The 14,971-nt window shown below is 40.8% G+C and overlaps 1 long non-coding RNA gene across 1 annotated transcript; it reads left to right on the forward strand.

Moving 5' to 3' along the window:
* Positions 1-7,210: 7,210 nt before the first annotated feature.
* On the forward strand, positions 7,211-9,729 carry LOC136209724 (uncharacterized). The gene is made up of 3 exons (XR_010677646.1): positions 7,211-8,674; positions 8,749-9,114; positions 9,252-9,729. It is a non-coding gene; the product is annotated as an uncharacterized lncRNA (long non-coding RNA).
* The last annotated feature ends 5,242 nt before the right edge of the window (positions 9,730-14,971 follow it).

The following is a 14,971-nucleotide window of genomic DNA, read 5'->3' on the forward strand; positions in this document are numbered from 1 at the left end:
CACCTCAGTAGGACTAACAAAAATAAGGTAAGTGCCTCACTTCTTATTTATTTAATTACTTAAAATGACCTTTATGCTTTAGTGGACCTACTTGAACGTTTTTGCATGCGAATATTTTAGTTGAATGCATATGAGCCCTTTGGTTAGAAAATGCGAATTTTATGCATGTGAATATTTTCTAGAAAACATGAATTTTATGTATGCTAATATTTTATTTAGAAAACGTGAATGTTATGTGAATATTTTTTTCCATTATGAACATTTTATTTAGGAAACGTGAATGTTATGCATGTGAACATTTTTATTTTTAGAAAACGTGAATGTTATGCATGTGAATATTTTTTTTGCCATTATGAACATTTTATTTAGGAAACGTGAATATTATGCATGTGCCTACGCAATATTTTAATTAAACACTGTGCCCAATTATGTTAACGGAATCTTTTCGAAGGTGAAAAATACATTTAGACTTAGTCAAATTCTACGCAAATGCACGTGAGAATAAAACTTTTTAGGAAAGAATAAATAATGTAGTGAAAGCCTACGTAAATGCACGTGGGAATAAAACCTTTTAAGAACGAATGATGAATTTAGTTAAATTCTACGTAAATGCACGTGAGAATAAAACCTTTTAGGAACAAATAATGAATTTAATTAAATTCTACGTGAATGCACGTGAGAATAAAACCTTTTAGGAACGAATAATGAATTTAATTAAATTCTATGTAAATGCATGTAAGAATAAAACCTTCTAGGAACGAATAATGAATTTATTCTACGTAAATGCACGTAAGAAGAAAACCTTTTAGGAAGGAATAATGAATTTAATTAAATTCTACGTGAATGCACGTGAGAATAAAACCTTTTGGGAACGAATAAGGAATTTAATTAAATTCTACATAAATGCACGTTAGAATAAAACCTTTTAGGAACGAATAACGAATTTAGTTAAATTCTACATAAATGCACGTAAGAATAAAACCTTTTAGGAACAAATAATGAATTTAGTTAAATTCTACGTAGATGCACGTGAGAATAAAACCTTTTAAGAACGAATAATGAATTTAGTTAAATTCTACGTAAATGCACGTGAGAATAAAACCTTTTAGGAACGAATAATGAATTTAGTGAACCTTACCCTTCCTGATGCAGTTGTGATGTCCCTTCTTAGTCCATCCGGATCTCTAGGTCCACGACCGGTATACACGCTTGGTTCTAGGTGCTCCCCGAGGCTGCGAGGAGCAGCGTACGCGAGTTAGGTTTTGAGCCTTTCATTTCTTCTCTGTCGTACTATGCCAGCGTCTACGATTGTTATGCCTTGCGGGCTCTCAACGAGAGATGGGTTGACTCCACTCACAATTTCCATCTCCCGTTCGGAGAGATGACCATCTCGCCGAGAGATTTTTCCTTACTGATGGGTCTACGGGGTATCGCGATGCCGATGCCACTTGACTATGACATGGTGCGTCCTCTGGTCGATCCTGATGAGATTGCAGCCTTGATCAGCCCCGAGGTTCTTCAGAGCGTGAGGGCCGCTCCTTCGAGGTTTATCACCACTTCCCACCTGCTGGCTCGCTGGGATAACTGTTTGACGAATAGCGTGGACCAGGCCATGCGCAACTTCCTTCTCTATGCCTTGGGCGAGACGATCTTCCAGACCCAGAGCGGAGCAGTACACGCAGGCCTTGTTTAGGCCTTTCGACATTTGGATAGGGTGGCCTCATATGATTGGGCGGGCGTCGGTCTAGCCTATCTATACCGATTCCTGGACCTGACTTGCCGCGGGCGCAAGGACTTCGGAGGCTATACTTTCGCACTTCTGGTGCCTTCCTCAGAACTGGCTTGCCTTTGTCCTTTTTTAAGATTTAGTTCTCCTCTTTTTGGGGCTTATTTTCTTATTTGTAGGTTTGGGCGTATGAGCGGAGGATACTTCCGTACGTCCGCGAGTCTAGCTAGTGCAGAGACCTCCTTCCTCTTATAGAGGGATGGAGTGAGTTTCAGTTGACGGTTCAGACGGTGACGACTGTAGAGGCGACTCGAGCTTGGATGGATGCTCTAACTTTGAGTCAGGTGGGTGTTCATTGGTTGTCTAATGTGACTTATATGCTTGCGTCCAACTCATTGTGTGTTTTAGATTTTCTTTGGATGGGATCGCCGCGACTTCGGGGCGGAGTATGCGTATGTCACTTGTATTTTTCCCATACGATGTATATTGACCGGGCCGTGTGTGCGTGCTTGGTACCTGGGAGATCGGAGTTTCACGAGGCGCAGTGTCGTCCACTAGGTACCTGGTGACATCCCCTATACGATGTTTACAGTGCGTGTTGATCCTTGATAGGAACATTTTATCCCTATCTTTTGGAATAATTTACGGTTTATTTTTGAGCTAAATTATTAGGGTTAGTGTTAGTTTTATGCATATTTCAATAAATCAATAAGAAATAAATAAATTATGCACCTCTAGTTAATTTTAGTTAATTTTCGTTATTTTGAATCTCATTTTGTTATAAATAAAGTAAATAAATAAATCAAGTAATCTCAGTGTTCATAGTTGTGCTTTGCAGGATAAACGTACGAGATGAAAAAGACGATGAAAACAGGTCTAATTTTTGACGTCCACGCGGAGCGTGGAACCTTGAGAAATTATTGATGAACTTCAGCAGCTCCATCTTTAGCGACGATGCAATTCGTTTCAGCGACGAAATATTGATTGTCAGCGATAGAATAATGACCTTTAGCGACGATGAATTAGCTTTTTAGACCAAAGAGAAAAGGACACCCAATTTAAAGGAAAATGCAAGAAAACGGGGACAAGGTGTGCAATGGAGAAAATAGGCAAATAATGAAGCATCATATGCTTCATTATTTCATGTGGGGCCCATCTTCTACATCAAATTCAAAGTCTTCCTTCAAAGTGTTCCTTCACATTCAAAGTCTCCCTTCACATTCAAAGTCTTCCTTCAAAGTCTTCTCTCCACAATCAAAGTCTTCTTACTTAATGTAATTACAATTATGACCCAAGCTTGATTTGTGTATAAATAGAAGTGCTTGACACTCATTTAAACATGGAGATTTTTGTGTAAGAAAACTCTATCAAATTCAGATTTTGTACACTAAAACTTTACCACCTTGAGAGCTTGTACATTTATTCCGTCACTCCGTCGAAGCTCCATTCCATCCTCTTCTACCAAGCTCGAGAGTTCCACCTCCAAGTCCTACGAGATGGCCTTGAGTCTGGTTAGCTAGTTCCAAGGGCCGATTCTTCTTCCCTTTCTACTTTCTAATTAGCTTGCACTCTTCCTATGTATTAGGTTTGGTTGTATTCCGCATTTACGCGTTCCACATTTATAATATATGATTTGCAATTTCCGTTTCTCTATATATGTTGATATTTATTGCTTGTTTTGATACTCGTAATTGATTATTGTGTAGGGGATGCGATTCCCGATACCTTTTGGGAGCCATATAGGAGTTGCCTTACCGGAATTGACAAACCGTAAACTGTAGGAATTGACAAGACACAGAACTTACGGGCCCTAGTTTCTGATCCCTCGCATTAGACACGCCTTTAGGAGGAACCACGTAGTCTAAGTACCTCACGGGTCGGTCGGTCTACACATAGTCATCTTTGCAAGAGTAAATTATCATTCGTATATGTTCGGAATTATTGTTTATTACATTTTATAACTTATCGTCACCCGTATCACTTCTTTAGAGTTTGAATTATACGAGTCTGTTTCCCCATAGTTTAGGAGTAGTTTGTAGTTGTCACCCAAACCAAACTAAAGTATTCACCGCTTAGATAACGAATAGAACCGAGTTAATACTTGTGGTTATAAATCTCGCGGATTCGATACCCGGTCTTAACCGGATTATTACTTGATACGACGGGGTACACTTGCCCTTACGTAGTAGCATCTAGTAGAGTTAAAGCACGTAGAAAGACCTTAATCGTAATGCACACGCACAACAACTATACTACTAGATTCTTCCACATCAAGTTTTTGGCGCCGTTGCCGGGGATTTATACTTTCTTGCAATATTAGACAAAAACGTTTTATTGTTAGTCTAAGCATTTGTAAATATTACTTTCTTTTTGTGAATAATTTATTTTGTTTCTTATTGTTACTAATGTTTTTTTCCATGGTATGATGCCTTATAAGCGTCATATGTGGGACGACCACATGGATGACGAATGTTCGCACCAACAATCAACCTCACAATCTGATGTGGTAATCTCTATGCTTAAAGATATTCTTGTGAGATTATCTAACACTGAGGCACATTGTAGGGATTTGGGAAATCAAATCGCCAGATTGAAGTCTCCTATTGATTCAACCGCGGATGAATGAATTAGAAATACCAATCTGGTTGGTCAAAATGAAAAGCTCGAGTTAATTGAGCTTTCTCAAGAGAATTCTCCAAATAATGAAGGTTGTCTCAATTGCGAGGAAACGGAGATTCTAATCGATGAGCCGGTTGAGTGTGAGCCCATGGAAAAGAATCCAAATTTAGAAGAGTTTGAGGCTCCTTCTAACTCGGAATATTTCACTCTTTTTGAACTAGCAAAAGAGTAAAAAAGGGAGCAAACTAAACTCTTCAGTAATTTCTTTAAATATAGCTTTTGGTTTTCATTAAATTTCTTTGAAACTAATAACCCGTTTTGCAGGTACGGGTTGTTTATTCAAGAATTTGAATTTCTAATGCGAATGGAAGCATACACCTAGGAGGAAATTGTAAGTCGAGCTCACTGACTATTAAGTTTTTACATTTAAGTTATCTTTGCGTGTTTAATTATTTCTTCTTATATTTTATTTAGGTGTTCGTGTAGTTTTGTGTCAATTCGGTGAGGCGATTTGGAAGAGAATTGTAAGTATTGACGTTGACAAAAATAAAACAAAAATTAAAAATGTGAAAATTTAATTTAATTTTATTTTTGGAATATATATTAATTTTATATAATATATATGCTGATTTAAAATAAAATTAAAATTAAAAAAGGGCTGATGGGCGCTAGTGCAGCAGCTCGAAGAGCTGTCGCACGCTTCGTGTGCAGCGCTGCGGTAGTTCCAGGAGCTGCCACACGCGGGGCGTGCAACAGTACACTTCGCGTGCAACGCTGTGGCAGTTTCAAGAGCTGCCGCACGCGGAGCGGGCAGGCAGCACACGGAGTGTGCAGCGCTGCCTAGCGCTGGCAGGCAGCGCCTGCCCGTCCCAATGGAATGAAATTTTATTTTTTTTTTCTATTTTTTAAAAAATAAAATATATATAAAAAATCAAATAAAAAAAGTTTTTTTTACACATTAATAATCTTAGAACCCCAATTTAAATTTTAAATTTCATACTTTTTTTAATAAATGCCAACCGAGTTCGAGAGTTGATACCTTGAATACTTCACAAGTCATTACTGCCGGGAGCGGAACATTTCATATCCACCACCACCGGAAGATTTTTGAGGGAGTCTTCTACACCTTACTCTTTTTCTTTACACCTTGTGCTTCAAATTTATTTCGCAATGTTGGAACTTATTACGTTTTTAAGTGTGAGGAGGGATATGGTAGACAACCCTCATATATATAAAATAGAAAAAAAATCATTTAGTGGTTGAAAAAAAAGTAATAAAAAAATAAATTTGTATACTTCGTCCGAAATTAAGCTTCGTTATTTGCTCTTTGTGTAGATTTGAACTCGAACTTGGATTTGGCATGCCAACTAGTTTTAGTATAAGACCCGAGCAATGTTATTTGTACACTTAAAACACTAGGATTGCACTAAGTTTACTTTGTTATAATTAGCTTATGTTTGATTCTTTAATTCATATGTTAACTATTAAAGGCATATACGATCGAACTTTAACTTTTAGTGAAGTTTGAAAAACACAAAAGAACCTAAATATCGTGTGAGCTATTTTTGAGCCTAAAGAGCGAACATCAAAAAGCTCTACTTTTCTTGACATTTTATGTGCTTTTGCTTCACTCAATTCATAGAGTTTGCACTAAATACCGAGTTAAGTCATTCGTTTTGGTAAAAGAACAATAGATGATAAAATGTGCTCACTAAGGCTAATTCTTTCTTGTTGATTTTTTCTCGTTTTTTATAAACCTTTAGGAAGCCCCCTCGAGCCTATTAGCCAACTTCTTTGTCAACACCTATTTAACATTTAACCTTTTTTCCTCTTGTTCGAATACCAAATAAAATCAAATGCATCGAAAATCCAAAATAAGCAAAGCTTCTAGCAAGGAACTACAAATCATCTTTGAAATCGTTTTTGTGCCACTCTCGGAATAAAAGAAAGAAACAAAAAAAATAAGAATAATAATAATAATAATAATAATAAGCAAAAATAGAGAGTAGTAGGCATTTTCAACCTCCACCGAGCAATTTCAAGACCATCTCTACTTGCTAGAATAAATCAATAGAGGCACGATGCAATTACTAGATTCGGTGTTTGAACTCGAGTTCCTAAAAATTAACCTTTAACCACTAAAAAGCCTCACCTTCATTACGACCCCAATCTAAACTCATTTTTAATATTGTCAAACCATAACAAGGATGGAAAACCCGGATGAACATGCAAACTCAGTATGATTTTGAGTAAGTATAAAGAAGAAAGTATAAACACCGACCCACCAAAAAATTTGTGTGATTGAGTGAACCACCATTTGTGAGGTGTTTTACACACTATCCCCTTCAAGTTTGTTCGGTTAAATATGCCTCTTTTAGTTAAATCAAGTGGTTTGCTAGTTTGGTTAGTCCTTTTACGGGTTTGGTTTAGTTTACTTGATGACAAGTAAAACTTTAAGTGTGAGGAAGTTGATAAGGACATTTTATCCCTATCTTTTGGAATAATTTACGGTTTATTTTGAGCTAAATTATTAGGTTTAGTGTTAGTTTTATGCATATTTCAATAAATCAATAAGAAATAAATAAAGTATGCACCTCTAGTTAATTTTAGTTAATTTTCGTTATTTTGAATCTCATTTTGTTATAAATAAAGTAAATAAATAAATCAAGTAATCTCGGTGTTCATAGTTGTGCTTTGCAAGATAAACGTACGAGACGAAAACACTAATTTCCGACGTCCACGCGGAGCGTGGAACTTTGAAAAATGATTGATGAACTTCAGCAGCTCCATCTTTAGCGACGAGGCAACTCATTTCAACGACGAAATATTGATTTTCAGCGACAGAATAATGACCTTTAGTGACAATGAATCAGCTTTTTAGACCAAAGAGAAAAAGACACCAAATTTAAAGGAAAATGCAAGAAAAAGGGGACAAGGTGTGCAATGGAGAAAATAGGCAAATAATGAAGCATCATATGCTTCATTATTTCATGTGGGTCTCATCTTCTACATCAAATTCAAAGTCTTCATTCAAAGTTTCCCTTCACATTCAAAGTCTCCCTTCACATTCAAAGTCTTCCTTCAAAGTCTTCTCTCCACATTCAAAGTCTTCTTACTTAATGCAATTACAATTATGACCCAAGCTTGATTTGTGTATAAATAGGAGTGTTTGGCACTCATTTAGACATGGAGATTTTTGTGTAAGAAAACTCTATCAAATTCCGATTTTGTATACTAAAACTCTACAACCTTGAGAGCTTGTACATTTATCCCGTCACTCCTTCGAAGTTGCGTTCCATCCTCTTCCACCAAGCTCGAGAGTTCCACCTCCAAGTCCTACAAGACGGCCTTGAGTCCGGTTAGCTAGTTCCAATGGCCGATTCTTCTTCCCTTTCTACTTGCTAATTAGCTTGCACTCTTCCTATGTACTAGGCTTGGTTGTATTCCGCATTTACGCGTTCCACATTTATAATATATGATTTTCAATTTCCGTTTCTCTATACATGTTGATATTTATTGCTTGTTTTGATACTTGTAATTGATTATTGTGTAGGGGGATGCGATTCCCGATACCTTTTGGGAGCCATATAGGAGTTGCCTTACCGGAATTGACAAACCAGAAACTGTAGGAATTGACAAGCCACGGAACTTACGGGCCCTAGTTTCTGATCCCTCGCATTAGACACACCTTTAGGAGGAACCACATAGTCTAAGTACCTCACGGGTCGGTCGGTCTACACATAGCCGTCTTTGCAAGAGTAAATTATCATTCGTATATGTTCGAAATCATTGTTTATTATATTTTTATAACTTATCACCACCCGTATCACTTTTTTAGAGTTTGAATTATACGAGTCTGTTTCACCATAGTTTAGGAGTAGTTTGTAGTTGTCACCCAAACCAAACTAAAGTATTCACCGCTTAGATAACGAATAGAACCGAGTAGTTTAATACTTGTGGTTATAAATCCCGCGGATTCGATACCCGGTCTTAACCGGATTATTACTTGATACGACGGGGTACACTTGCCCCTTCGTAGTAGCATCTAGTAGAGTTAAAGCATGTAGAAAGACCTTAATCGTAACACACACACACAATAACTATACTACTAGATTCTTCCACATCAATCCTTTAGAGGAGATCCGTCCTTATATCTCAGGCTTTCTAGCGCCTCGGGGGATAATGGTTAGAGCAAAGGTAAAGCTCCCTTACTTATCGACGATCTTGACAAGGGTGACCCCAGTGGAGGTTGATATGGACATTGACCTTAGAGCATACATGTTCTCGGAGGCCGCCGTTACAGGAGTCTTTGGCATCGAGGAGGTTTTGGTGAGCACTTGACTCCTCGTACCTTTCTCGCGTGATGGTCTTGCCTAGTTATTTATTTTCTCTTTTGTTTGCAGATTGACACTCTGAGAAGTGTGGAGATGGGGGATCTTTTTTCTGACGATGAGGATGCCCCGGCATTTAGAGCTTCTCATGAGGGTGGACCTTCCTATTATGTGGCCGAGTCATCTGGGACTGCCCAACCCGAGTTACTTTCGCTAGGCGTGTCTTTTCTTGCCCCAGAGAGGCGACACTCCGAGCTTCTATGAGATGAGGTGGGCGTGGCTTATCTCGGCACTCGGATGGCTCCTTCGGCGTTTACCTCACCGATACCTTTCGATCCTCCACATACCCTTCACTCTTCATGCGAGACTTGTACAGATTTTGCGGGGCTAGCCGATTATTTCCGCGTGCAGCTCGACTTGAGCAACGTCGGTCATCTGGTGAGTGTTTATTTTATTGTATATCATAGTGTAGTGATGTGTATGCACATGTTTATGAATGAATGTATATATATTTTTTGATATTGCTTCCATCCTATCTTTTCTTTACGTGGGGACCTTTATTCTGTGGACCGAAGAGTACAGGAGGATGTGGCAGCTGGACGAGAGGAGACACGGCGGGATGTCGGTGTCAGGATCAGACGCTGTTATCGGGAGATGGAGGATGAGCGCTCTGGTTGGGAGGAGCACGGCCGAGCGGCCGAGGAGAGGAGCCGCATTGATGTAGAGGCCCGCCGCGTAGCTGAGGAGGGTTCACAGACCGTGGTGGAGGACCGCCGAGTTGCAGATGAGGGTTGACAGGCTGCGGATGAGGCCCGTCGAGTGGCGGAGGAGGCACTAGCTCAGGAGAGGTCTTCTTATTTTATAGACTTTGGTCCACCGGGGCATTTTACAGACTTTAGATTTCATTCCCCCTTTGATTTGACTGCTATTATTATTTTTTGTCGTCTTTTCTCTTTATTCTTTTATATTGGTATTATCACGATGTATAATTTGTATATATGGAAGGAAAATGGTATTTATTTAGGCTGTTTGTAGGGTAGCAAAGAAAAGAAATGTACAACTCATGATTTATAATACTATGCATTTAGTAGATCATAACTATTCCAACCATCCTCTTCAAATATATCATGTCTTCATTTATTTACAAGCAATAGGAATACTTAGCCAATTATACATTATTTTTGTAATTGCTCAAAATATAACTACTGTTGTCAAGACCCGCCTTTTGAGGTTTTCGGATCTCGACTAATTTTCAATCTCTCCTTTTATGATACCAGAATTTTCAGAGCGCCTGTTAAGGTTTTCACTCATTGGGATGTCCCTCGCTGTTGCATAGATTGCCCTTTGCGGGTTTTCAATCTATCGGGATTTTTTTTTCTTTTTTTTTCACGAAAAGTACTTCTTAAGCCTATCCAGATTGGTTGGCTCGGAGAACTCAATGCCATCCATCCTAGTTAGTTTCACCGCTCCCTTACTTAGCATCTTCTTCACGAGGAATGGTCCTTCCCAATTTGGCCTGAACTTGCCCCTGGGATCGGTGTGCGTCATCCGAATCTGCTTCAGCATCATGTCACCTTCTTTAATAGGACTAACCTTTACCCTTTTGTTAAAGGCTCGGGCTATCCTTCTTTGGTATAACTGTACGTGGTAAAGGGCCTCCATCCTCTTCTCGTCCACCAATGCTAACTGTTCATACCGTTTCTTCACCCATTCCACTTCAGGAATCTCTACTTCTACCGCGATTCTCAGCGACCGTTTCTCTATTTCAACTGGCAGAACTGCTTATGCCCCATCCACTAAGGAAAACAGTGTTGCCCCAGTTGACGTTCTTATCATCGTGTGGTAAGCCAACCAAGCAAATAGAAGCTGTTCATGCCAATTCCGATGTGACTCCACTGTCTTCACTAAGATCCTTTAAGATTCTTATTTGCCGCCTCCACTGCCCTATTAGCTTGCGGACGATATGGAGAAGATCTGCGATGCTCGATACCATATTCTTGAAAAAGACTTTTCACCTCTCCCTGAAACTGGACCCCATTATCTATGATTATGTGATGAGGCACCCTGAATCTGGTGATCAGATGCTTCTCAATGAACTTTTTCATTTGCTTCGACCCCAGCTTGCTAAACGATTCTGCTTCTACCCATTTGGTGAAGTAATCGATGGAAACCACGATAAACTTGTGTCCATTTGACGCATTAGGCCTCACCTCACCAATGATGTCAATGCCCCAAGCCACAAATGACCAAATAGGTGCCAACACATGCAGTTCCATAGCCGGCAAGTGGTTATAATCTCCATGGATTTGACACTCATGACATTTCTTTGCATATTCGTGGTAATCTCTTTCCATGGTGAGCTAATAAAAGCCATATCTTAAGATTTTCTTTGCCAACACCGCTCCTCCCATATGGGCTCCACAGATTCCCGAGTGCACCGACTCCATCGCTTCGCGGGCTTCTCCCTCATCTAAGCATCTTAGGTGCAACCCATCGACGTGCCTTTTGTAAAGCAAGTCGTTGTGGATGACAAACTGCTGGGCTAGCTTCCGGATCAAGGCCTGATCCCGGGGTTCTGATTCGGCCGGATAGGTTCCATCCTTCATGAAGTTCACGATATCGAAATACCAAGGCTTCTCATCCACCCCAACAACATTATTTCTTCGTAGCATGGCTTGTGAGACCTTCACAGCTCTAGTGGCTTCGAAGCCAGATTCCGTAGATTATCCCAAACTGACATCAGAGTAGCCAAAGCATCGACGGCTTGGTTCTAAGCTTGTGGCATATGATAGAAGCAACATTCTCTGAATCTTTGTGCTAATACTCCCAGTTGGTCTAAATATGGGCGCAACCTTTCTTCTCTTACTTCCCAGTTACCCTGAGCTTGCTCGATGATCAAATTTGAGTCGCCCCAAATCTCAACATACGATGCCCCGAGTGCGGCCAATGATTCTAACCCATATATGCACGCTTCATACTCAGCCATATTGTTGGTGAGAGGGAATGACAACTTCTTCGCCATGGGGATCCTTTCCCCCTCTAGTGTGATAAGTAATACTCCTACACCCGCTCCATTTGAATTGACTGCTCCGTCGAAATACATTTTCCACGGTATGACCTCTATCGCATTCAGATGTTCATCGGGGAAGTCGTAGTTTATCTCTTCTTCTTTCGCGCTTAGAGGTTGATTAGCCAGAAATTCTGCCACCGCCCTTCCCTTAATAACCTTCTTCGTTACATATTCAATGTCGAATTTCGACAGAAGCAACAACCATCGAGCAAGCTCTCCCGTCAAAGATGGAGTCTGGTACAGATACTTCACAGGGTCCAATCAGGAAATAATGATCACCTTGTAGGATTGAAAATAGTGTCACAGCTTCTTTGTTAACCACACCACCGCCACGCATGTTTTTATCAATCATGTTATATTTAAGCTCGTACTCCAGGAACTTCTTACTCAAATAATACACTGCATGCTCTACCCTTGTGTCTCCTTCCTATGCCAGCATCGCTCCAATCGATCGCTACATACAGGAGAAGGGGTTTACCGAGTTTAGGTGGCCTCAAGACTGGTGGGTTGGTCAAATAGGTTCTAATGCTCTCCAATGCTTGTTGACATTTACCGTTGGCTGATCCTTTCGCAACAATTTGAAGATTGGTTTGCAGATCGTGGTGAGTCATGCTATGAATCGGCTGATATACTGAACTTGTCCCAAGAACCCTCTCACTTCTTTTTCATTTTTGGGCGCCGGCATTTCCTGTATGACTTTTACTTTGTCTGGATCAACTTTAATTCTCTTGTTACCGATCACATAACCCAAGATTTTCCCCGATGAAACACCAAAGAAGCACTTCTTTGGGTTCAACCTTAGCTTGAACTCCTCAATTCGGGTCAAAAACTTCTCTAATATCGCGAAATGCTCGTCTCTTATATCTGACTTGATCATCATATCGTCCACGTAGACCTCCACCTCCTCATGCATCATGTCATGGAACAGTGCCGTGGCCATTCGCTAATAAGTTGCCCCTGCGTTCTTTAAACCAAACGGCATGACCCTGTAACAGTACGTCCCCCATTCGGTGGTGAACAAGGTCTTTGCTTTGTGTTTCTCGGACATCTGAACCTGATTATAACCCACGAAGCCATCCACATTGGTGTGTAAGACGCTCGATGCTGCGCTGTCAATCAACATATCAATGTGAGGTAGCGTGAACTTATCTTTCGGGCAAGCCTTGTTGAGATCTCTGTAATCGACGCACATTCGCACCTTGTCATCTTTCTTCGCGATTGGCACCACATTTGCTACCCACGGGGGATATTCGATTACTTCGATGAAACCTGCCTCAAGCTGTTTCTTTACTTCCTCTCTGATCTTATCTGCCCATTCTGGTCTCATGCGTCGGAGCTTTTACTTTACTAGCTTAGCGTCGGGGTATGTTGGAATACGGTGAGTTACGATTGATTTATCGATTCCTACCATGTCATCATATGTCCAAGCAAATAATATTTCGTGTTTTTTAATTATTCTCTCAAATTCTTTCCTCTCTTCAATAGTTAAATCTTGACCAATTTGTATAAGTTTAGGATTTTCATCTGTGCCAAGATTGAAAGTTGACATTTCTATTATATTGATTTCAAATGTAGGCATGTTATATGAATGAGAATGCATGGAATAATTAAAATCAACGCCAAGCAAGTAAGCAAAATCAGAATTCATTTCATTGACAGTTTTGGCGAGTACATCGTCAAATTCAAACAAAGCAGTAATACAGTTGTCATCATCGGGGTTCTCGGGGTTCTCATGGGCCTTGGAGGTGCTCGGTTCATCCACCGCTCCCATTGTTGCCTCAGCAGTGATGATCTGCTCCTCCGTGTTCAGATCTAGCATCATAATCTCCTCCATAAAGCAGCTCGCCTTCTCTTTGCCCCAGCTAGTAATGTCGTTGAAAATACCAAAACCCGGCAGAATCTTTCCCTCGGCGCTAGTCCATGACTCAGGATCCCCTGAATAAACCTTTCCATGGCCCTTGCTCACAAATACTTATTTAGACCTATTTTCCCCTCGCAGCCTTTGTTGGACGGACCTCCCAACTCATATCCCAAACCCCTCCGGGTTTTCTGACTCTTGAAGTCTGGCGATTCTGGCAATACTTGGTGCTGCGCACCTAAGCCAATACGGGGAATGAAACTCGCCTTCATCATTTTTAGCATGTCAGTGGTCATGCTGGACTCGTAGATCCTAAAAACTTGGAACCCGGAGAAGAGTAGAGGCTCAATTCCTAGTGCCGCCACCGAGCTCAACTTCTCTGCTCTGATTGTCACCACCTCGTCCCCGTAGGGGAACTTGATCATTTGATGAAGCATGGAGGGCACACCTCTGAGCTTGTGGAACCATGGGTGTTCCAACAACACAGCAAAAGTTACTGGTATGTCCAGAATGGTGAACTCAGTCTCTTCCTCATGCACCCCCACTTTTAGCTTAGCCCTAAAGACTCCTTCAATGTGCCTACGTCTATCATCATAGGCCCTGATCATGGTTTCTGAGGCAGTCAAATCTCCTCTTTCCACTCCCAACTTGGACAAGAGCTTCAACGGGCATACATTAATGGCTGATCCATCATCCACCATTACACAGCTCGTCTTCTTCCCATTAATCTTAGCCCGGATGTACAAAGGCTTGTTGTGGGCCTTTCCTTCCTCCGGGAGATCCTCATCGGTGAAAGTGATCTCAGTCTTCTTTTGAGCTATAATTTCCCCTACTAGTGTTGCCGGCTTCGTGTCAGTCGAGATGACTAGATTCTGCAATTCCTTCATCAAATTCTCGCGGTGGTATTTAGAGTGGCACAAAACCTCCCACACCGCTGCGTCTTCTTTAACTGTTCAAGAACCTGATCATCTGGCTTAGGTGCCGATCCCTCTCCTATCTCAGCCTCCACAGCGGGTGCTTTCCCTTCAGCCACTCGGCCCAATCTTGTCATGATGGCAATCTCCGGCTCATCATCGAATTCATCCCAAATGTTCACGGGAACCCCCGGGCCGACACCTTTCTCGTCTGAAGAGCTTCCCCAGATTTCCACTACCATTAGATTCCTTACATGAGGAATGTTCGGGTTCACATAGGAAGGGTCCGACGATCCATACAAAGCCCAGCCTCTCAGCTCATTATAGTCCCGTAAGAAAACTCTGCTCAACCTCCTCGCAATAAGCGGAATCGCGCCTCTCTGGATATACATGAGTTGCATTTTATCACTCAAAGTCGCATGCCATGAGGCATACTTATACCTCTACCTTCTA

This window comes from Euphorbia lathyris, chromosome 10, assembly GCF_963576675.1.
Source record: "Euphorbia lathyris chromosome 10, ddEupLath1.1, whole genome shotgun sequence".
NCBI classification, from domain to species: Eukaryota; Viridiplantae; Streptophyta; class Magnoliopsida; order Malpighiales; family Euphorbiaceae; genus Euphorbia; species Euphorbia lathyris.